Consider the following 22,353-nt stretch of genomic DNA (forward strand, 5'->3'; position numbering starts at 1 on the left):
AATGTGTTTCTTACAATGGTACTTCATCAGTTTTTACCTCTGTGAAGTATGGAGTTCCCCAGGGCTCTGTTCTGGGCCCTTTACTCTTCTCTTTATATATTTCACCTCTCAGTGAAATTATTCAGAGCTATGGAATACATTGCCACTGCTATGTGGACAACACTCAGCTGTATGTGCCCTTAAAAGCTGATGACAAATCTCAAATCACGAAAATAGAGACCTGCCTATATGCAGTGAAGACGTGGATGTCAGAAGACTTCCTGCTCCTAAATTCGGAAAAAAATGAGATGCTGGTCGTTGCTCCCACCAGACAGAGACACCATGTTGATCAGGTGACCATAACTCTCGACAACTGCGTTATTTCTCCAAGTTCAACCGTCAAGAATCTAGGTGTTACTTTTGATTCTACATTCTCTTTTGATCAGCACATCAAAGAAATTACAAAGATCACCTTCTACTATCTGCGCAATATAGCTAAAATTAGGTCCTTCCTGTCCACCGCAGACGCAGAGATCCTGATTCACGCCTTTGTTTTGTCTAGGCTGGATTACTGTAATGCCTTATTTTCAGGTCTTCCACGTGAGAGCACTAAGAGTCTTCAGATGGTTCAGAATGCTGCTGCCAGAGTCTTAACACGTACAAGAAAATTTGATCATATTACACCAATCCTAGCATCACTGCACTGTCTCCCACTACTTCTAAGATCAGACTTTAAGGTGCTGCTGATGACATACAAAACTGAACACAGCATTGCCCCCTCGTACATGTCAGATCTCTTTACACCATATATACCAACTCAGGCATTACGGTCTCAAAATTCAGGGCTCCTGATGGTTCCCAGGATTAAGAAGAAGTCAGCTGGCTGCAAGGCTTTTTCCTATCGGGCTCCTTTCCTCTGGAATAACCTCCCAGCTGACATCAGACAATCTGGCTCTGTTGACGCCTTCAAATCTAAACTTAAAACTCACTTCTTTGATTTAGCCTTTAATTAGCCCTTGAGATCAACTGTAAGCTTCTTCAGTGGCTAGGTGTCAGTCTCAATGAGTTCCTATTAGGGGTGGAACGGTTCACAAAATCCATGGTTCGGTTCATATCACGGTTCTGTGATCATGGTTTTCGGTTCGGTATACGCTGATCATTAGGAAAATCATGTCTTGTATAGTCAGGTTAAAACTGAAACAATGAGGCAGTCTGACATTTGCTACATCATTGTGACAGTCTAAGGTTAAAAGTAGGTAAGATTCTGGCACTGCAAGAGAGGTGATATTGCTAGTTCCAACATGCTTTCCATTTGTTTGGCAAGGAAAGTTATCTTTAACAAATGCTAAGAACAAATAGTTATTCACTGTCACTACTGTAATGTAATGGGCAGTCACACACAGGAAACTTTCAGTAGCCCTGGAGTAGAGCTGGTAAATATAGTTCATTTTGAGGATTTGAGTCGTTATGAGTCTCTCACTAAACTGATCTGGGTTGTGCGAGTCACTTGAGTCAGTATTACTAATCACCAAGAACGGTGTAGATGGATAAAGTCCCCAAATACAGATAATAGCCTACTTACAATATACTACTTAATATTTATATATAATATTTATATGTAAATGATTTTATTTAGCAAAAAATGATCAACCTAATTTCATTTTATTATGCTACATTTATACACCAAACCTACAGTATCCTCTGGCTACCTGCAGAGCATTGTGTAACATTATGTTATTTCAGAAGTGGAAGAATGGCTTCTGTTGTACACTGACAGGTATGTGCTTTTCACACTGACTGGAGGAAGTCTAACCCAGAGACTTCACTCACTCGTCTGCTACTCATTCTGAACGTAGCCGACTGTTTGCGCTCTCCTGCTCTGACTGGAGTGGTCGTAGGTCTTCTTCTTGTTTACTGGCGGTTAGCATCCAGCTCAGTACCGCCCCCTGCTGCTCTGGAGTGTACACACTTCGCCTCCTTAGTAAATGAGAACTAGACAATTCCTGTGGGCTGTGCGCTTTGCCCCGTGATGAAAAAACTATGAAAGCTAAAGCAAAAGTTGAATCCCACATTGATAATTTGGACTTGCATCTACATTTTAAACTTCGAATGGTGTGTCCAGGTTAAAGTATGCCAGAGATATCGATGTTTGAAAAACAAAGTTTCATTTTCTTCACTCAGCCCCATTCACTGTCAATGGGAAATGAGGATTGTCAATGCTATGATACTACAATGCAATGCTACAATGTGTTCATTTCACCACCTACCATTCATTCTCAGCGTCTTCATCTTTTCATTGTCACAAACTAAAACTAAACTTGCAAATAATTAATAATTCACCGACATACACCGACATCTTGTAACAGAGATGATATTTATTTCTCTCCAAAAAACAAGCACAGGAGACCTTCTTCCTGGAGGTCTTCATCCTGAGTCTGAGAGTTGTTGTCTCTTCAGTGGAGAGTGAGATACGAATTAGTTCAAAATCATCGCGTAAACATTTGAAGAGAAAACAGTATTACTGCCCTTATTTTTGCTGCAGTCCTCTGGAGGTCTTCTTCCTGGATCACTTTTGTTAGATTTAAAGGACATTAATTAGTTACAGGTTCGAAAGACTGATGTAAACATTTTAAGTGAAAGTTGAGAATTCAATGAAATATTACTTCCCTTATTGTTGCTGCAGTCCTCTGAGGTCTTCTTCCAGTAGTCTGTATAAATGTTGCCAGATTTGAAAGACATCAATTAGTTACAGATTTCAAAGACTGATGGAAGCATTTGAAGTGAAAGTTGAGAATTAAAGGAAACATTACTTCCCTTATTGTTGCTGCAGTCCTCTGGAGGTCTTCCTGTAATCTGCATAAATTTTGCCAGATTTAAAAGACAAGTTAGTTACAGGTTCAAAAGACTGATGGAAACAGTTGAAGTGAAAGTTGAGAATTAAAGGAAACATTACTTCCCTTATTGTTGCTGCAGTCCTCTGGAGGTCTTCTTCTTGTAGTCTGTATACATTTTGCCAGATTTAAAAGACATAAATTAGTTACAGGTTCAAAAGACTGATGGAAACAGTTGAAGTGAAAGCTGAGAATTTAATGAAATATTACTTCCCTTATTTTCTTCTGGGTTGTTGTCTTTGCTGGAGAGAGGGTCCTTCTCACTGGGTCATCCTAGAAAGACAATGACATCATCATTGAGTTAAATCACTCAATGCAAGTGAATCACTTGAAAAAAAGAGACATACTTACTCTGTTATGCACCTGGTTTGACATGCAGCTTGGTCTGCATCTCAGCTGGACATTCAGCTTCCTCCCTGACACTCCTACACTACATTAGCTAAGATTAGCGTAGCTAATGTAGTTAGCTAAGATTAGCATAGCTAATGTAGTGACGACAACCCAGCAGAAAAAAACAAAACAAACAAAAAAAAACAATAAAAAAAAATACAATTACATGATACAAAATAATTTTAAAAAATACATGATTCATTAAACATACTTCCTTAAATTACATAATTACATGATAACTTACATAAGCTTAGCTAATGTAATTCTTACATGAGCTTAGCTATTACATTGCAGCTTACATTATATCTTACACATGCCATTCTCATCTAAATAGATGAGAACAACATGAGGTAAGATTTTACAAACAATGTCAATAAATACATGATAAATATATTAAAAATGTTTCGGAAAAGACGTCCGGCTCCTAACTACCGTCCAGGACCAAGGGTATGGCTATCGGCTAAAGATCTGAACCTCAAGGCGTCATCCAAGAAACTGGCTCCGCGGTTCGTAGGTCCTTTCCCCGTCACCAGGAATATTGGACCAGCAGCGGTTCATCTACGCCTGCTTCGGTCCCTACGAGTACACCCCACATTCCATGTCAGTCAAGTCAAGCCGGTGAGAGAAAGCAGGATGGTACCTGGCACCATGGCATTTACAAAATTATTAATTACAAAACATTTAACACACTGGCTCGGTCGTTCTCATCATCTCAAGAGATAATAAGAACATGAAAAAAGTTGCTGACCCCATTCTAAAATAAACTAATACATACATACACACACATTAACATTATAAGATTAAACTATTTCCAGCCAAGACATGCCACTGCAACAACATACATATGAAAAACAATTACATGAGACTAAACACACTAAAAGACTAAACAAGACTAAATAGTGAAATAAATGACATCAATCACTACTGAGCAAATCTCCGAGTGCAAATGATTATCCAAGCAAGCCCCCTGGTACCTGCCTAACTCCAAACTAAACCTAACTATCTTCTAAGACGTGCCGGGCTCGAGGCTTCTTTAATGCAAAACTTCAGTAAACCTCAGCCATATGACCAATGCCCTGAAATGCTCGCCCCCACCAGAGAAACATGTCTCCACCCAGGATTGCCTCGAAAATAAAAAAGGCAAAATAACAAATAGTACACCGATGGAAGGACAGATTGCTCTGCCCAGCTGGCACACTCCCTAACTAACCAGGGAGATCAATCACAACCTGAAATCAGAAACACTCGGATGCTATACTCACCCGGAGAGGACCACAGCTCCTGGTACACTGTAAAAACGTGGCACAACAGGTCTTGGACATAACAGCTGGAGATAAGTCATTACTCAGTCAAAATACAATAAACTGGGCTGTGTCACACCACGGTGAGGTTGTCTTGTCTTGGGATCTGTCTCGTGAATTTCATGTTTTATTTTGAAAGTAACTCTCCTCTCGTTTCAGGTCACTTGCCCTTCCTCTTGTGTCCCTGGTCTGACGTCATCCCTAATTCCTGATTGTTTCCACCTGTGTTCCCCTCCCCCATGTGTATAAAGTCTTTGTCTTCCCCTGTCTGCGTCGCCAAAGTATTTCGTCTTCCACGTCGTGTACCAAAGCCTTGAACCACAGTCCTGATCCTTGCCTTGTTAAGTATTGTTCTTGTTTTATTTATCTGCATTTTGTCCTCTCGAGAAGAGTGAATTTAAGTTGTATTTTTCTGGTTAAGTTTTGTGTTTGAATTTTGAGATTTCATAGCCTTTTGTTTCTCCTCCTTGTGAGCGATTTTGTGTTTAAAATTTTCATAAGATAGAGTAGTTATTTTTCATAGCCCTTGTGCTTCCTCTGCGGAGAGATTTATTTTGTAATTTTTATACTTAAGATTGATTCCCAGATTAGAGTAGGTTTTCCTCCTGCGGGAGCGTTTTTTGTTACTCTGTGTTCCATGTTGTTTGTCTTGTTTGTCCCTCAGATTTTCATAGCCTTTTGGTTTTCATTCATTCTGGAGAGCTGCAAAAACAGATCAATAAAACTTGACATTACTTCTGCCTATACTGCATCTGAGTCTGAGGCAGAGCGACTCTCGGAGGTGCTGAGGACCCAGGAAGCTTGTTTAAACCGCCAGGAGGAGTTCCAGACCGCCATGGCTGCCAACATGGGGCAACTCTCCTCCCAGATCCAAGAGCTACTGGGACAACTCTGTCGCCAAAGCCCTGCAACTCCGACTCCACCTTCTCCAGCCTCTTGTAAGCTGGCACCTCCAACTCAGTACGCCGGTGAGCCGGGACTTTGCCGAACCTTTTTAATTGACTGTTCGATTCACTTCGAGCTTATGCCACAAGCCTTCATTACCGAACGTGCCAAGGTGGCATTCATGATCTCCCACCTGACAGGGCGGGCCAAAGCTTGGGCTTCGGCCGAATGGAGCCGAAATTCCACCGTATGCGAGACCATTGCAGGTTTCCAGACAGCGCTAACAAGGACTTTCGACCCCGTGTGTTCCAGCAGAGAGAAGGCCCAGGAACTCAGCACCCTGAGACAAGGAAAAGACTCAGTTTGTGATTATGCCATTCATTTTCGCACGCTGGCTGCCGAGAGTGGATGGAACAATGCTGCTCTCTACGATATCTTTTTGAAAGGTTTGTCGGCAGAGATTCAAGATCTGCTGGTTCCGTTAGACTTGCCCACAAGTCTGAATGCACTCATCCGCCCTCGCAATTCGCACGGATAACCGACAAACACAACTCCGAAGATACCGCGAAGAGAGACGGAGCGGTCGAGATCAACATACGGCTCCACGGGAATCAAGATGGCCGACTCCGCACCGAGCGTCTCCAGAAAAACCCCACATCCGCTCCGACGAAGAACCCATGCAGCTAGGAAGAGCTTGATTGTCCCAGGAGGAACGGCAGAAGAGAAGCCAGGAGGGAAGGTGCTTTTATTGCGGAGAAACCGGTCACCTCGTCAGCTCATGCCCAGCCAAATGGACCCCGGGGGTGAGTTCTAACCAGGTCGCTAAAACTGCTGTTCGTGTGCTCACGCAAGTTAAGCTTAATTCACATATTGACATGGATGTGCTGATTGATTCAGGAGCAGATGAAATTTTAATGGACTGGGACTTAGCCAAGAAATTGCACATTGACTGTGAACCCCTAGCCAGACCCATTCGTGCACGTTCTCTTAACGGAGCGGACATTTTTGTTATTTCTCACATAAGCAGCCCAGTTAAACTGTCTATTGGAAATCATCATGAGAAGATCCAATTTCATTTATTCACCTCCACCTCCCACTCTCTGATTCTGGGGCAACCTTGGCTTTTTCATCACAATCCCCACATCGACTGGAAGAATGGCCAGATCAGAGAATGGGGGGAGGAATGCACCGAACACTGTTTTACTGAACCGGTCGCAGAGATAAACCTGTTCTCCACTAACCCTGTCTCAGACCCAGAATACCCAGAGCTGACCTCAGTCCCGAGCTGCTACCACCATCTCAAAGAGGTTTTTAATAAAGCCAAAGCTGTGTCTCTCCCTCCTCATCGTCCTTACGACTGCGCCATTGACCTGATTCCTGGCTCTACGATTCCCAAGGGGCGACTTTATTCCATCTCCGGACCCGAGAAGAAAGCTATGAATGACTACATCTCCGCTTCCCTGAAAGCTGGATTAATTCGTCCATCATCATCACCAGCGGGAGCCGGTTTTTTCTTTGTGGGTAAGAAAGATGGTTCACTCCGCCCGTGCATTGACTATAGCCCGCTGAACGGAATGACCATTAAAAATCGATACCCACTTCCACTGATGACCTCTGTCTTCGACCAGCTGCAACAGGCAAAGGTGTTCACCAAACTAGATCTTCGCAATGCCTATCACCTGGTTAGAATCCGAGAAGGAGACGAGTGGAAGACCGGCTTCAACACTCCCAGCGGACACTATGAATATTGTGTTATGCCATTTGGACTCACTAACGCACCTGCTGTTTTTCAGGCCATGATAAACGACGTTCTCAGAGACTTCCTGGACCAGTTCGTCTACGTATACTTGGACGACATTCTGATTTATTCACCTGACCTCGCCACGCATCAAGACCATGTAGCCCAAGTTCTTGACAGACTACTTGAACACAAACTGTATGTTAAAGCTGAGAAAAGTGTCTTTCATGCCGAGACTGTCTCGTTCCTGGGCTTCATTGTAGCCCCTGGAAGAGTTCAGATGGATCCAGCTAAAGTTAGCGCTGTAGCCGAATGGCCCACTCCAGACAGCCGCAAAAAGGTTCAGCAATTCCTTGGTTTTGCTAACTCTTACAGGCGGTTTGTCAGAGGTTTCAGCGCAATAGCTGCTCCTCTCCATGCTCTTACCTCCACCCAGGTCCCGTTCATCTGGAGCCCTGAGGCTGAAAAGGCGTTTCGGGAACTCAAGCACCGCTTCACCACAGCTCCCATCCTCACCTTACCGGACCCCCAGAGACAATTCGTGGTGGAGGTAGATGCATCTAATGAGGGAGTAGGAGCAGTACTGTCCCAGAGATCTGACAAAGACGGTAAGATGCACATGTGCGCATTCCTGTCCCGACGACTATCCTCAGCAGAACGGAACTACGACGTTGGCAACCGAGAACTGTTGGCTGTAAAACTAGCGTTGGAGGAATGGCGACATTGGTTAGAGGGTGCCGATCAACCTTTCATTGTCTGGACCGATCACAAAAATTTAGAATTTATTCGAAAGGCCAAGAGATTAAACTCTCGCCAGGCCAGGTGGGCGCTGTTCTTTAACCGTTTCTCTTTTACCTCGTCTTACAGGCCGGGATCCAGAAACGTAAAACCCAACGTGCTGTCCAGACTCTTTGATCCCGAGCCTCAGACCAAGCAAACCGAACCTATCCTGCCACTGAACTGTGTGGTAGGAGCGGTGACTTGGCCTATAGAAAACGAGGTAAAGCAAGCTAATGGTGGAGCTCCGTTGCCTCGTGGCTGCCCCGACGATCGTCTGTATGTACCTGCTGAGCTACGGCCACAGGTGATTCATTGGGCTCACACCTCGCTGCTTTCATGCCATCCAGGGGTCAAACGGACCACGTATGTCATCTCCCGGAGATTCTGGTGGCCAGCGATGGAATCGGAGGTCCGGGAGTACGTAGAGGCTTGTTCGGTCTGTGCTCGCAACATGACTTCCTCCAAGGCTCGCACTGGACTACTACAACCACTCCCCATTCCATCCAGACCTTGGTTGGACATTTCTTTGGACTTTGTCACTGGGCTCCCGGTCTCCCAGGGAAACACTACGGTCCTTACAGTGGTGGATCGATTCTCAAAAATGGTACGTTTTATTGCACTACCGAAACTACCGTCAGCCAAAGAAACGGCTGAAGTCATGATGACTCAAGGTTTTCGAGTTCACGGATTCCCGAAAGACATTGTTTCGGACCGGGGGCCCCAGTTTGTATCCAAGTTCTGGAAAGAATTCTGCAGCCTAATTGGAGCCACAGCCAGCCTGACCTCAGGATATCATCCAGAAGCAAATGGCCAGACTGAACGCCTCAACCAACAGTTGGAAATCGGCCTCCGATGTGTGGTACACCAGAATCCCTCAACATGGAGCAAACACCTGGTCTGGGTTGAGTATGCACATAATTCATTACCTACTTCGGCTACTGGTCTCTCTCCCTTTCATTGTGCTTTTGGTTATCAACCACCTTTGTTCCCAGACAATGAGAAGGAAGCATCGGTACCCTCAGCCTATGCCATGGTTCAACGTTGTCAACGCATCTGGGCAGCCGCCAGACAGGTTCTTATCCGGCAGGGAGATCGGGTGAAAAGGAACGCAGATCGGAAAAGACGTCCGGCTCCTAACTACCGTCCAGGACAAAGGGTATGGCTATCAGCTAAAGATCTGAACCTCAAGGTGTCATCCAAGAAACTGGCTCCGTGGTTTGTAGGTCCTTTCCCCGTCACCAGGAATATTGGACCAGCAGCGGTTCGTCTACGCCTGCCTCAGTCCCTACGAGTACACCCCACATTCCATGTCAGTCAAGTCAAGCCGGTGAGAGAAAGCAGGATTGTACCTGGCACCATGGCATTTACAAAATAACTATCTTCTGAGACGTGCCGGGCTCGAGGCTTCTTTAAAGCAAAACTTCAGTAAACCTCAGCCATATGACCAATGCCCTGAAATGCTCGCCCCCACCAGAGAAACATGTCTCCACCCAGGATTGCCTGTCCAAGTCTGACAGGCTGTGGTAACTGTAATACGTTTGGAGAACACCTGATTGAAGGCATTTATCAGGATGTGAAATATAAATGTGGTCAATCAGTGTGTTCTTTTCGGTTGTCGAATTTGCTACTAATTGAGTGTAACCTCTGGACTGAAACAAATCTTTGATACTTTTTTTTCCCTTTGAAAGGAGGTCCTCATTAAAATTGCCACAAACAATGATGGGCTGGTGATTTAACATGTCCAATGAGTCCAAGAGGTTTTTCAAGTTTTGGAGAAAGATTCCCATTTGAAAACTTGGCGGTTTGTACACAGTCGCTATTAGCACTTTGACTGGAGCCTCAATTTTAAGGACAACAAACTCCAAATCAGTGACCTGTTGCATGTACCTGCGAGGCTCTGCTTGCACAGTGTCTCTACAGTACATCGCAACTCCACCTCCCTCTTTTTTGGCCATGTTCACACAGCTGTTGTAAGACACGTGTGAACATGGTGTACCCCTCCAATTGAAAGATTTCAGCTACAGAGGACCCTGACAAATGTGTCTCTGTAAGGCAAAGCACATCTGCTTGTTGGAGCTCGTGATGTGCTTTCAGGTCCACCATGTGACATGGCAGACCCTGCGTGTTGTGGTGGACAATTGTCAAAACCTTTGGCGTTTGTTGTATAGATTTCAAAAACGTTAACAATGGTCTACAGCTCTGGAAAGATGCATGAGGCATACTTTCCAGGGCTGTCTTGATCTTGGGGTCAGCATAAATTTTTTTCTCATCAAAGTCAAGGATGGTGAGACCTTGAAGCGAGGTTGTGCAGCTGAGCGCGACGTACGCCATACCAGGTTCAAAAACACGCTTCAGACACACAACCACAGACGGCATGGTCATTCCTTGAACTTTGTGGGCCGTACAAGCAAAAGCTAATTTCACGGGGAACTGCCGGCGAACAACCCCCTTCTTGTTACTTAGTGTACATCGAAAGATCTGAGGAGAACCTGAGTCATCTGAGGGACCTAAGATTTTTTTGCGGTATCTCTGTCCTGCTGTAGGATTGTCCAGCAGGAGTCCAATCATCTTCATGCCTTCCGGTTCTCTAATTACAATGTTAGAAATGGTTCCAAATGTACCGTTCACAAGGCCGTCTTCCGCATCTAAATTTCGGATCAACATAACGTTTACTCCTTGAGCAGCCATTATGTTGTCGGGCAAATCTCACTTGTGTCCTTTAATTTCCCCAGACACAAACGTCAAGCAGCCAGTTCTGGGGTCTTTTCGAAAATCACGAGCTGCAATGCCAATCGCATCCTTGTAGGAAGCAGTTACGATGTTGGCGTTGTGACGGTCTACTTCTTTGTTTGTGGCGTAGATGTGTAGACTCAGTGCTGGGCAATGCTGACTATCAGCCACTGCCTGTGTAAGCAAGAGCCTGTCTTCATTTAACAAAGAATCTTCCTTTTGCTTCACCCTGAGACGGTTCAAGAGTTCAGCAAAAGCTCGATCGTCTTTCTGTCGCATGATCTCTGTCAGGGTGACCATTTTGAAGTTATCCTTCCAGAGATCAAACTCAGTCTCCTCGTACACACACAGTGGCTTGGCTTTACCAAGGGGCGGCAGTTGATAAAAGTCACCTACAGCAAGGACAGACATGCCTCCAAATGGCTTCCGATTACCCCTGATCTGCTGAAATCGCCAATACACGTAGGCAAATAGCTCTTTAGAGACCATGGATATCTCATCGATGATGAGAATCTCAGCGTTCGCCAGTGTTGCTCTGACTTCGTCGAGTGCATTCCCAAGACCTTAATAAGGTGGCTTCAAGGACCTTGGTAATTTGAGAATGGAGTGCAACGTGTTGCCTGATATGTTAAATGCTGCTGTACCTGTGAATGCGGTCAGCAGCACTGCGGGTTGGGTCATGTCTGCGTGGTCCCAAAATCTCGGGAGCTCACGTAGAATTCTCGTTGCCTCGTGGTGAATGCACTTAATCACATGCGATTTGCCACATCCAGCCCCTCCTGACAGGAAGTAATAAAATGGTTCTGGATTGTGGCCCCAGACTAGTTCAAAGCACCACTGTCGAACACTGTAGAAAACGGAAGCCTGAGTCAGCCAGGCACTCCAGCCGGTCAACTTCAACTTCGGGCACAAAAGAGTTCCAAGCATTCACGAGAGGACCGCACACCTGAAGCTGTTGAAACGCAGCTTCCATGTTTTTTCCTTGGCCCTCATAACGTTTTTTGTTGTGCCCCACTATTTCCTCTACTCTCATACCCCACTTGTCGCTACACTTATAAAACTCTTCATAAGTGGGGTACGCTTTATCTCTCAGATCGGCGTCGGATCGATGTGGGAGATAAAGTTTCAGCAATCTTCTATAAAACTTCTCTGGAGTTTTTTCCTCAGAGAAGCGAGTAAATCTAATGATTGCTGGTTTTCCTACGGTTCTCTTTTGAATAACTCCTTCATCATTCAACAATGGAATGGCATTCGGGCTTTCTGTTTGCCGGCCGTAGACTACCCTGTAGTCTGACGCGAACTCGGCCAGGTACATGCATTCAAACTCGAGAGAGAGAGGTCTGTTGACGTATTTTTCAGGCAACCCTGACATCCATACATCCACTGATCCGGGTTCCATTCTTGCCAGTCTACTCATAGGGTGACTCATTTTCAGACCTTCCTCGTCGGTCTGAATAAACACCACGGATCGGGAGCACTTCTTGAGGCGTAAGCTGCAGGTACGGGCTACAGCCTCTTGAGCACTGACCTCTCTGTGTTTAGAGTAGACCTGCATAATTTGTTTCATTTCGTCGCGCTTGTTAACATCAGATGTCTTAACATCCTTGATGACGTTCTTAAGGAATTCCGTCATCTCGTGCTCCGGTTTCGCTACATATGACATCATGTACATGATGCAGCTGTAGTCGTCTATGACGTACTGGATGTCCATGTTTGCGTTCCATGCTCTAAGCAAATCAGGATTGTAGGCATTAACCCAAAAATCATTTGGATGGCGCTGCGCGGCGGCAAAGTATTGCTCGTAAGTTAAGTTACACTGGCAAAGCAAGTCTATCAAACCGCTGAACGAAGCGCCTGGATCCATAAGCAGATCTCTAACTGGTTGGAGCGTTTGTTTAGCCAATTTTTGCATTTCTGCGAGGGCCCTTTTCTGCTCCTCTACTTGCGCTTCAAAGTCTGCATCATCGTGATCCTCTTTTTGGTGGCAATTAATAGTGGGGGGCCTGGTGATGAATGTTTTATCCATCAGTAGTTTTGGAAAGCCGAACCTGCAGGCTACATTTCCCTTCTTACAGGACTTTGAATGTTTCCTGCTGTGCACCTGAACCTCTGACACTATTTTGTGGAGTTCCGGATCTGTGTCAGGGTCGGGCATTTTGCAACTAATGTATCTATCTATAAATTCCATGACGTGTCTATCAGGGTCCTCTTCAAATTTAGGTGAATCTTTTATCCAAATGAGCATGTGGATGTGCGGGCTTCCCTTGGCTTGGAACTCAACGCGATAAAAATAATCTTCTACTTCACCAATCGGTTGTGAAGGAGAGAGGATGAGGTTCGTCATGAGAGCCTCTACTCTCTTTTCAAACATGGCCATTACTGTGATGGGGTTACTTCTCAGAATGTCACATTTTGATTTCCAATCCAAATCTGAAAACAGCCCTTGTTCACCTTGCTGAGCTTTGATGGCCTCTATGAACTCAGGCCATCTCATCTCAGCAGCGGAGAACGTGGCAAAAAATGTTGGTTTTCCAATTTGACGAACCATGGCGTGCACATCTTTAAGCGTTTTATTCCAATAGGCTGGAGTGCCTCTAAGAGGCTGCATGAACCTGGTTGCATCTTGGCTCATGATGAGCTGTTCTATCTCATCCTTGTCCTGGAGCATGACATTGTTAATCCTACGGCCGTCTTTGGTTTTCGACTTTCCTTTGCACATTTGTATAGACATACCATTTGTCGCGAGGTGAGTCTCTGTAACAAACTAGAAAGCCTAGAATTAAAGTAGAGGCTCGGGGACAGGGAGACGGTTCTAGCTTCACCTAACGTGTTCTCTCCTGTCGGAAATTGTACAGGAAAAGCCATGGCCTCTAACTTGGGTATGGTGAAAAAAACCAACCGGTTTGTTGCCTTGCGCTGGTGCAACGTTAAATACTCCATCGCCATATGAAAGGATTTCCTGTGCAATGTCGGGGGGCTGCATGCAAGTGTCCAGGGAGAGGCCTGGTCTCAGCTCCTCCTGCTCTTCCTCATCTGCCTCCAACTGTCCCGGCTCGTTTTGGCTTTTAAAAATTTCCTCTAAATCGACATCCCTATCTTCTTCTGGGATGCTGGGCTCCTCTTCCTGTCTGGGTGCCTCTTCTTCGATGGGCTCCTCTTCTTCGAGCAGATAGTCAAAAGTGGCAGTCTCATCGATAAACACGTCTTTATATTCTGAATGTGTCTCTTTCAATTTCGCAAGGCCAGCTAGCATATTCTTCATATTAACGTTGTAAAAGTGCTGGTAACCTTTGTATTTGATGTGCCTTTTCAATTTCACTTGAAGCAGCTGCGCTTCTGCTCTGGGCCTTGGGAGACTGTTGACGGTCGCTTCCACCTCTGATGGAACGCACACAACGGCTCCGTGGACTGCTCTCTGTTGGCCTTTTGGCAGAGCAACAATTTTTGCAAATGGCAGGATTTTTGCTATCAGCTGCCTCTCAAGCACATTAAGTGCAGCCAATTCTGGGGGGATGGGTGCCAACTCCAAATTGTTTACGACTGCCATGGGGGGGTATCCTCTGCTAAGGTGGTTGTCGCAGGTGTAGCATATCCATTCATGCAGTCTCTCTTTTGGCACAGAGCAAGGGGTAGAGCAGTCAGTGTTACAAAAGTGAACATAGTTTCCTGTCAAGCATGCTGCGGCAACTTTTGCGTATATAAACATATTTTTGTCTTTTGCATTCTTTGACCTGATTAGGAAACATGGTTCTGTTACAAACAGTACAAATGTATGTGGGTCCATGTCTAATGGACTCACGAAAGGCAGCTATGGCTGCTTCCATCACCGGATCAATCAGTGGCTGGGGACGGTGGGACACAATTTGTTTGTATTTTCTCCGGATTCTAAGAGCTCTCTGCATCTTGTAAAATATGCTAAAGGCAGCATTTGTGGCCAGTTTGGTTCCTCTCTGCTGGTTACAACGTTGATTAAAACGACGTCTAAATTCCGGATCATTGTGATATCTAAGATTGAAATCTTGCTTTTTCTTTTGGCTATAGCTTTGATCTGTGTTGCATCTCTGAGACATGCCAAATTTTCGTCTGCTCCGAAACACTGGATCTGACTGGTATCTATCTCTAAAGGGTTTCTTTTGTCTAGTGAGGAAAGTGGCATCTTCCTTGTATTTCTTTGTGATGTAAGTCTTCCGTTGTCTTCTGAAAGTAGCATCTTCCCTGTATCTTCTGACGAGTTTTCCTTCTTCTTATCCTGAACATTTTCATAGTAACATGTGAAGGACAGTAATCGCTGATTCTGATGGAGACTGTCTTGGGCATATCTTCTTTGTGCTTGGAGGTTTTTTTCTTCTAAATTCTAGACAGCTGCTGTACTTTTTCCTTTCATATTGGATTTTTTTTCCTTTTTTCTTCACCAGACAGTAATGCATGTTGGTTTTTGCTGGCTTGACGCATCGCTCTTCGTCGCTGTTGCTTTGGCAACTTTGTGAAACGTTTTGCTGCTGGCGGTGCAGGAGCCGTCTTGAGGACGCGCTCTGCTGCTGGCGGTGCAGGAGCCGTCTTGAGGACGCGCTCTGCTGCTGGCGGTGCAGGAGCTGTCCTGGATGCACTATGTGCCAGAGATACCTGAGGGCATTCTCTTGAACCAATGGCTTCGAATGACACCGGCACAAACTCATAACTGGCAGAAGGGCCGTGATTTGCAAAGAGTTTGTGCAGGTGTTCAGCCAAGTCACTGATTTTTGAGAAGGTCTTCATAATTGCAGTTCTGTGGGGGTGAGGTAAGCCCATCACACTTCTTGAGTGTGAATCAAACACACCATAACTGTCTGAGCGGTGACGGAAAACTGCAATACACTCTGGACTTATTATGACTAAAGCCAGATTAACGTCACCTGACAGACACTAACTGTGTGGCAAGGGGCAGATACCAAGCCTGGCTTCCACTAGTCCACACCTGATTTCAGGCATGTGGACGTTACACATATCTGTGTCAGTCAGGACTTGTTTGGGCAGTTCTGCCACAGCGAGATGGTCACTGCGGAATCTTTTTTCCTGGATCAGCTGTTGTTTTACACCTACATAAAGTGAATCTCCCTTTGCCAGCACTCTATCAAGGACAGCAGTATTAAACTGACAGCCCTCGTTCAGATAAGCCAGAAAAGTCAGGGACATGCAGGTACACTGGTGGTTCCTGGAGAACTTCCTGTACCTCATGTCGCTCTGACTATGACTGGCCCTAATACTAGCACTAAGCGGCACCTGAAATAAGATACATTATCATTATCATAAAGGATTACTTATTAGCATAATCATAAGCCTAGTTAACATTATTAGTGGTAGTAATTAACTGTTACATATACTACAGTTATAGCAGGGTGACAGTTTAAGCAAATGTGACTAAAAACATTTTACCTACTGCAGCTTTAAACTATCTGATTATACAATATCATTTCCACCAAATTTTCCTGATCAAATTTACCATATAGATAATCTTACATATACACAAATGATTATCATGCTTATATCGACCTTAAGTATTATCATACTTGACTTGAACACATTACTAACACAGATTATTCCATATTTTAAACTTAAATGTTTTGAGACCATCATAAACCTTTGTCACCCCTTGTCATCTTGACCAAAGTTTGAAGGAGGCTTTAAAGGACCTTTAACTCTGATACATCCCTTGTACGTGTGTCACACCATTTACACATGAAAACAACAAATAGTAATTAATTCCCTCCTTCATTTCCTTCCTTCCCTTCCTTTTGCATTTCAGTTCAAAGTAAACCACACTTAACCTCTAACACTTTATTAAGCCCACAATAAACCCAAATGTAAATATCATTACCTCTTTAGAAGGGGAATGAGAGGTGGCAAGTCCGTCATCGATAATCCAGGGCCAGCAGGACGATGAGGGAACTGGTGTCCCGACGGTCTGTGGTAAGTAATAACACCAGTTAATATCTAGACATGAGGCAACACCACGCAGCAAGTTGATACAAGAAAAGTTTTCCAAATTTATTTCAATTATTCACTGACATTTGTGAACTGCAGCGAAAGATGATAGTAGCAGAGATGTTAAATGAACCAGTTTAATGTAGTTACAGCATTTTACAGTAAACGTTCTGTGTGTGTCTGTTGTGGAGTAAATACCTTAACTGGGCGAGGAGAGTGACAGGTCGCAGGTTTAATGGTCTGAGATGGTCCAGCCGGTGAAGGGGTCTTCATCCTGGCCACCTGAGAACAAATAATAACAATAAATGAAGACTTTAACGACATTATGAACTTTATTCAATAGGAATAATCTTTACCTTCGCAACTGGTGAACAGCAGGGGGTCACCGGATCACCCAAACTATAGGACAACCTGACTGGAGGGGATCCAACCAGCTGCTGACACATGAGAACAAGTATGTTAAACTTCACGCATCTCAGTGAACACACTGTGTGTTCTGAGTGAGATTGTGTCTTGTGTCAGAGAGTAACATACATTGGTCACTGAAGTTTGGGTGCAGGGGGGTGTTCCATCCGTGGTCCTGGACCGAGGAACCGGGCTGGAGGGGCCGTCATCATCCATGACAGCCTGGCTGGAGGGGATCCAACCTGCTGTTGACAGATGAGAACAAATATATTAAAATTCAGACAGAGTGGACAATGTAGTTATGTCTCCATGAAGACACTGTTTCAACTGTAAACATTGACTATGTGCGTCAGTTGTGTAACATACGTTGTTCACAGGAGACTGGTGGCGAGGGGGGTGTCTCTCCGTGGTCCTATGACGCCTGGCTGCCGCTGGGGAGGCCACCTGCACCGTCAAATAAAACATAGAACCAGTAACTGTAGGGAACAAGGAGAAACTTTATAATACAGCTGAGGAGCGATGTCACACAATTTACCTTCTTGCGCGCTGGAAGAGATGGGACATCCACCACGTCAGACAGCTGAGAAGGAGACACTTCCTCCATAGTACAAAGGGTCGTGCTACTGAACCACCGTGGGTTCAGTGGAAGGAAGGACTCCTTCTCCTGTGGAAGACAAAACACCACAAAGACAAATGAATATTTGTCAGGTCAAATACACAAAGTTTAAATACTAACCAGTTAACTTGTTGTGAAAAAAAAAAAAAAAAAAAAGAAAGAAAAAGAAAAATAAGTCACCTGCTGCTGAGCCACGCTGGCCGGACCAGGAACCTGCGGCTGGGAAAGCACATCACATATTTGATTAAATAGGTGCTTTTTAAGTTATGACTGTGAACCCGTGAACCAAAATGTACACAAACACATGTAAAAGACACATTATATAATTAAAGCTGCGAGCAGCGTTGGTCGGGCCCTCGCAGTCCACGCACCTCGGGGCATGCTGCCGTCAGGGCTTCCGCACGCAACGCCTCGAAGAAGCCGTTTCTTTATAATTTGGTGGCCTGCTCCCGCTGGCATTAAGTAATGCACGCTGAAGACAGAAAAAAGAGCGTGTACTGCTGCATGATTCCCCAGACAAAGACTGAGTTGATGGTCCGCTTCTGGAGCTGGCTGACGAAAATGTCCACATGAGGCATAATGCAAAGAAATAGTTTCGGGAAGAAGCTGAAAGTATCATCGTCCAGTAGCTGAAGCGAATTTTTTCTCCAGTTCTTCCAGCTGCTCTACACTGTAGCGATGATTTCAGGCACTTTAGCTCACGCAACACACACCCATTATAAAATCACAAGATAGCCTAAAAAATCCTTGAAACTAAAACTGTGATGATTTGAAAACTGTTAAAGATTGTTAGAAACTGAATACATGCCCAATAGTTCAAGGTCTTCTGACTCTTTAAAATGTTGAATAGTATCTGTAGCTCAAAGCAAGAAGCACAACAAGACGTTGAAAGGCAATGAGTTTTGAAGAGGATTTTAAGATTTTCCCATTTACTTTCCATTCAAAGTAATTAGACTGCGACCAAATCGCCACCTATTGCCCGATCTGCACCAAATTTTACACAAAGCCTCATCAGTCCATTGCACACAATTTTCAACATTTACATGATAATCAGGAAGTAGTTTGTTAAGATGTACATGATTGTCTGCTTTCTAGACAATTTGCAGGAATTTGTTGTTTTATATTTTGGCTGTTTTATGGACTGTCAAAATTCTTTTAATAACTTTTTGTCGGGAGGGTCCATAGATGCTTCACGCAAAATTTTGTGCAAATTGGTCAAATTGCCTAGGAGGAGTTCGAAAAAGTAGGTTTTGCATTCGTCCCAATTTTGCGAACAAAAAGTTAGCGCAAAAGTGGGCGTGGCCTACAACAAATAATTCAGCTGAATGCAGGGAATAAGTAGATATAAGGTTTAACAATGTGTGACACATTATGTGTGAGTTATGGGCCAAAAACGCTTTTACATAAAAAATAGCGCCACCTGCTGGTCATTTTTGGTGTGTAAGTTGCAGGGGCTAGTCTATACCAAACCTATGAATTTCATTTCCACAAGTGTTATGGTGTGGGCACAGGGCCAAATATAAAATTAAACTGGCACCAGAGCGCCACCTAGTGGCCGATTGATAAGCATTGTGTGAGATATGCTCAAGAGGCCAGTGGCAATAAGTATACCAAGTTTGGTGTCAATCCGCCAAACCGATGTGGAGATATAAACTATTTGAATTTAAAGAGCGCCACCTTGTGGTCATCGCCTACACTTTTGCAAACGTCCTCAGGAACTCATGTCAAAGTATTATCTTAGGTCTCATGTCATTTGGACACACCATTGTGGAGATATTTAACACTTCCTGTTTGGGCGGGAATCTGCAGGAAGTTGTTATTTAATATCTTAAGTATTGTTTGGCCTATCAAAATTCTTTTAATAACTTTTTGTCAGGAGGGTCCACAGATGCTCTATGCCAAGTTTCGTGCAAATCGGTTAAATTGCCTGGGACGAGTTCGAAAAAGTAGGTTTTGCATTTGTCGCAATTTTGCGAACTGAAAGTTAGCTCGAAAGTGGGCGTGGCCTGCACCAAATAATTCAGCTGGATGCAGGGAACATGGAGATATAAGGTTTATCAATGTGTGACACATTATGTGTGAGTTATGGGCCAAAAACTCTTCAAGTGAAAAATAGCGCCACCTGCTGGTCATTTTTGGTGTGTAAGTTGCAGGGGCCAGTCTATACCAGCTCTATGAATTTCATTTCCATAAGTGTTATGGTGTGGGCACAGGGCCAAATCTAAAATTAAACTGGCACCAGAGCGCCACCTAGCGGCCGATTGATAAGTCCTTTGTCAGATATCCTCAAGGGGGCAGTGGCAATGACTATACCAAGTTTGGTGTCAATCCGCCCAAGCGATGTGGAGATATAAACTATATGAATTTAAAGAGCGCCACCTTGTGGTCATCACCTAGACTTTTGGACACATACTCATTAAGTCATGTCAAAGTATAATCTTAAGTTCCATGTCATTTGGACACACCGTTGTGGAGATATCCAACACTTCCTGTTTGGCAGGAAGTCTGCAGGAAGTTGTTATTTAATAACGTGAGTATTGTTTGGCCTATCAAAATTCTTTTAATAACTTTTTGTCAGGAGGGTCCACAGATGCTGTGTGCCAAGTTTTGTGCAAATCGGTGAACTCGCCTGGGAGGAGTTCGAAAAAGTAGGTTTTCGACATTTTGCGACGTAGCGAAAAAAAACGGTAGGCGGAAATGGGCGTGGCCTATACCACGAGACTCAGCCCACTTCACTGAACGCGTGGATATAAGGTTTTTGAATGTGCGACAAAGTATATGGGAGTTATTAGCCAAAATGCGCTGTGCTTAATAACAGCGCCACCTAGTGGTGGAAATTCAGGACGACAATAGATTATAAAATTTTTCGCCGGGTGGGACTTATATTCCAAGTTTGGTGAGTTTTGGGGTATGTTCAGGTAGTCAAAAATGCAATCATTTCGTCCGAAGAAAAAAAAATAAAAAATAAAAAATAAAAAATAAAAATAAAAAATAAAGAATCCCTTGAAATACAATAGGGTCCTCGCAGGGGTTCCCTGCTCGGGCCCTAATAATAAAAAAAAAAAAAAAAAAAAACTACTAACCTTGCTTGCTCTGACCAACGACCTTCCACTGGAAGGGGTCAGGAGACAGGAGCACGTACCTCTCCCTTCACAACCAGCTTAGGCGAAACCTTCCTAAGCGGCTGTGAAGGAGTAGGAGACACCGGGGGAGGGGGAGGTGCTGGTGGTGTCTCGAGGAACTGCTCCATGGAGGCCCACAGCAGCTGGGTGAGGATCCCCATCCCCTCACGGTCACTCAGGTGAACCTGCAGACATGACAATACAAGTCCATTTACAGACAGTTTAACTTCAAAAGGTAGCTCGTGTCGACTGTTTCATATCGACACACAAGAAATTATAGCAAATTAGACCTTTTCTATCACACAGATACTCTACTTATGCCGTCTCTGCTCCACAGATCCAAGCGCGTACGGGGGAAGTACTCCTCCGCAGAGAAGTACCTCAAACCTAAAAACATGAAAAAAAGAAAAAGAAAGTCATTACAATATTCACACATGTATGACTATGTTCATCACAGACAGACATTCTTAAGTACTTTTCTTTTACTTGTTTTAATTGTTACTTACCCATACGAGCTGTCACGCGATGGTACGAGTGGCGAAGGGCCCTCTGGTGCTCCTCATCCTCGTTCAGGCGGGGGGGGGGAGTCCACCACAAAGACCTGTAGGGCACAAAATTTTAGAAAACACCAACTGACAGTTTCATTCAAAAATCACACACACCATATTTAGTACACATTTTTTGAAAGCTCATACAATTAATCTTATTAAAGAAGTCAATGTACTACTAGTGCTGTTTAACTACTAAGAATACAGAACAAGCAAGATATGAAATAAATGCTTACCTCTGGCCAGCGGCTCCTCACAGCAGTGAGGAATCGGGCGTAGTCAAAATTTTAGAGAACACCAATGACAGTTTCATTCAAAATCACACACACCACATTTAGTACACATTTTTTGAAAGCTCATACAATTAAAGTAGTCAATGTACTTCTAGTTTTGTTTAACTACTAAGAATACAGGACAAGCAAGACATGAAATAAAAGCCTACCTCCGACCAGCAGCTCCTCACAGCAGTGAGGAATCGGGCGTAGTCGACGGCTGCCTCGTCGACGGTCCTGCTTGCGGTCAGGTTGTTGCTAGGAGCAAGAACACAAACAGCATCTGGGTCTTGAGGAACCTTAGCATGTAGGACCTCAGTGCGCAGCTGAGCAGCATGGGCCCCAGGGGTCAACATGATACCAAAAGAAAACTTCCCTTCTGGCATCTCGGCGAAACGGTCCACGATGGCCCAGAGATGGGAGTCCCCGACAATCAGAACAAACTGCAACAACAAAGAAAATTTCATTAGCATGAAAATCATTAATCCCTCTCAAGATCAATTACTTCCTTCATAAACTGGACAATAATAGCACCTGCTTGTCAGGAGACTTAGGTGGGATGACCAACTTGTGGCTCCGTCCAGTGAGCTTCGAAGTTGGCCACGTCTCCACCGGATGGCGGTAACCGGTACCGCGGCCTGTTTGGTAAAGTACAAAACAGATAAAAGGTTAAACTGATGAAGGAAAGGCTACTAGGAAATATCAACAATCACTTGTTTATACCAGTAAAAAAGT

The 22,353-nt window shown here is 44.3% G+C and overlaps 2 long non-coding RNA genes across 2 annotated transcripts; both read right to left on the reverse strand.

Annotated features, from left to right (window-relative positions):
• Window positions 1–2,999: 2,999 nt before the first annotated feature.
• On the reverse strand, window positions 3,000–4,628 carry LOC119005825. The gene is made up of 3 exons (XR_005070590.1): window positions 3,735–4,628; window positions 3,222–3,352; window positions 3,000–3,143 (listed from the first exon to the last, which is right to left on the reverse strand). It is a non-coding gene; the product is annotated as an uncharacterized LOC119005825 (long non-coding RNA).
• A 13,031-nt stretch (window positions 4,629–17,659) lies between these two features.
• Window positions 17,660–20,945, reverse strand: LOC119005834. The gene is made up of 3 exons (XR_005070592.1): window positions 20,760–20,945; window positions 17,857–17,895; window positions 17,660–17,724 (listed from the first exon to the last, which is right to left on the reverse strand). It is a non-coding gene; the product is annotated as an uncharacterized LOC119005834 (long non-coding RNA).
• Window positions 20,946–22,353: the final 1,408 nt, after the last annotated feature.

Source organism: Acanthopagrus latus, chromosome 2 (assembly GCF_904848185.1).
Source record: "Acanthopagrus latus isolate v.2019 chromosome 2, fAcaLat1.1, whole genome shotgun sequence".
In the NCBI taxonomy this organism is placed as follows: Eukaryota; Metazoa; Chordata; class Actinopteri; order Spariformes; family Sparidae; genus Acanthopagrus; species Acanthopagrus latus.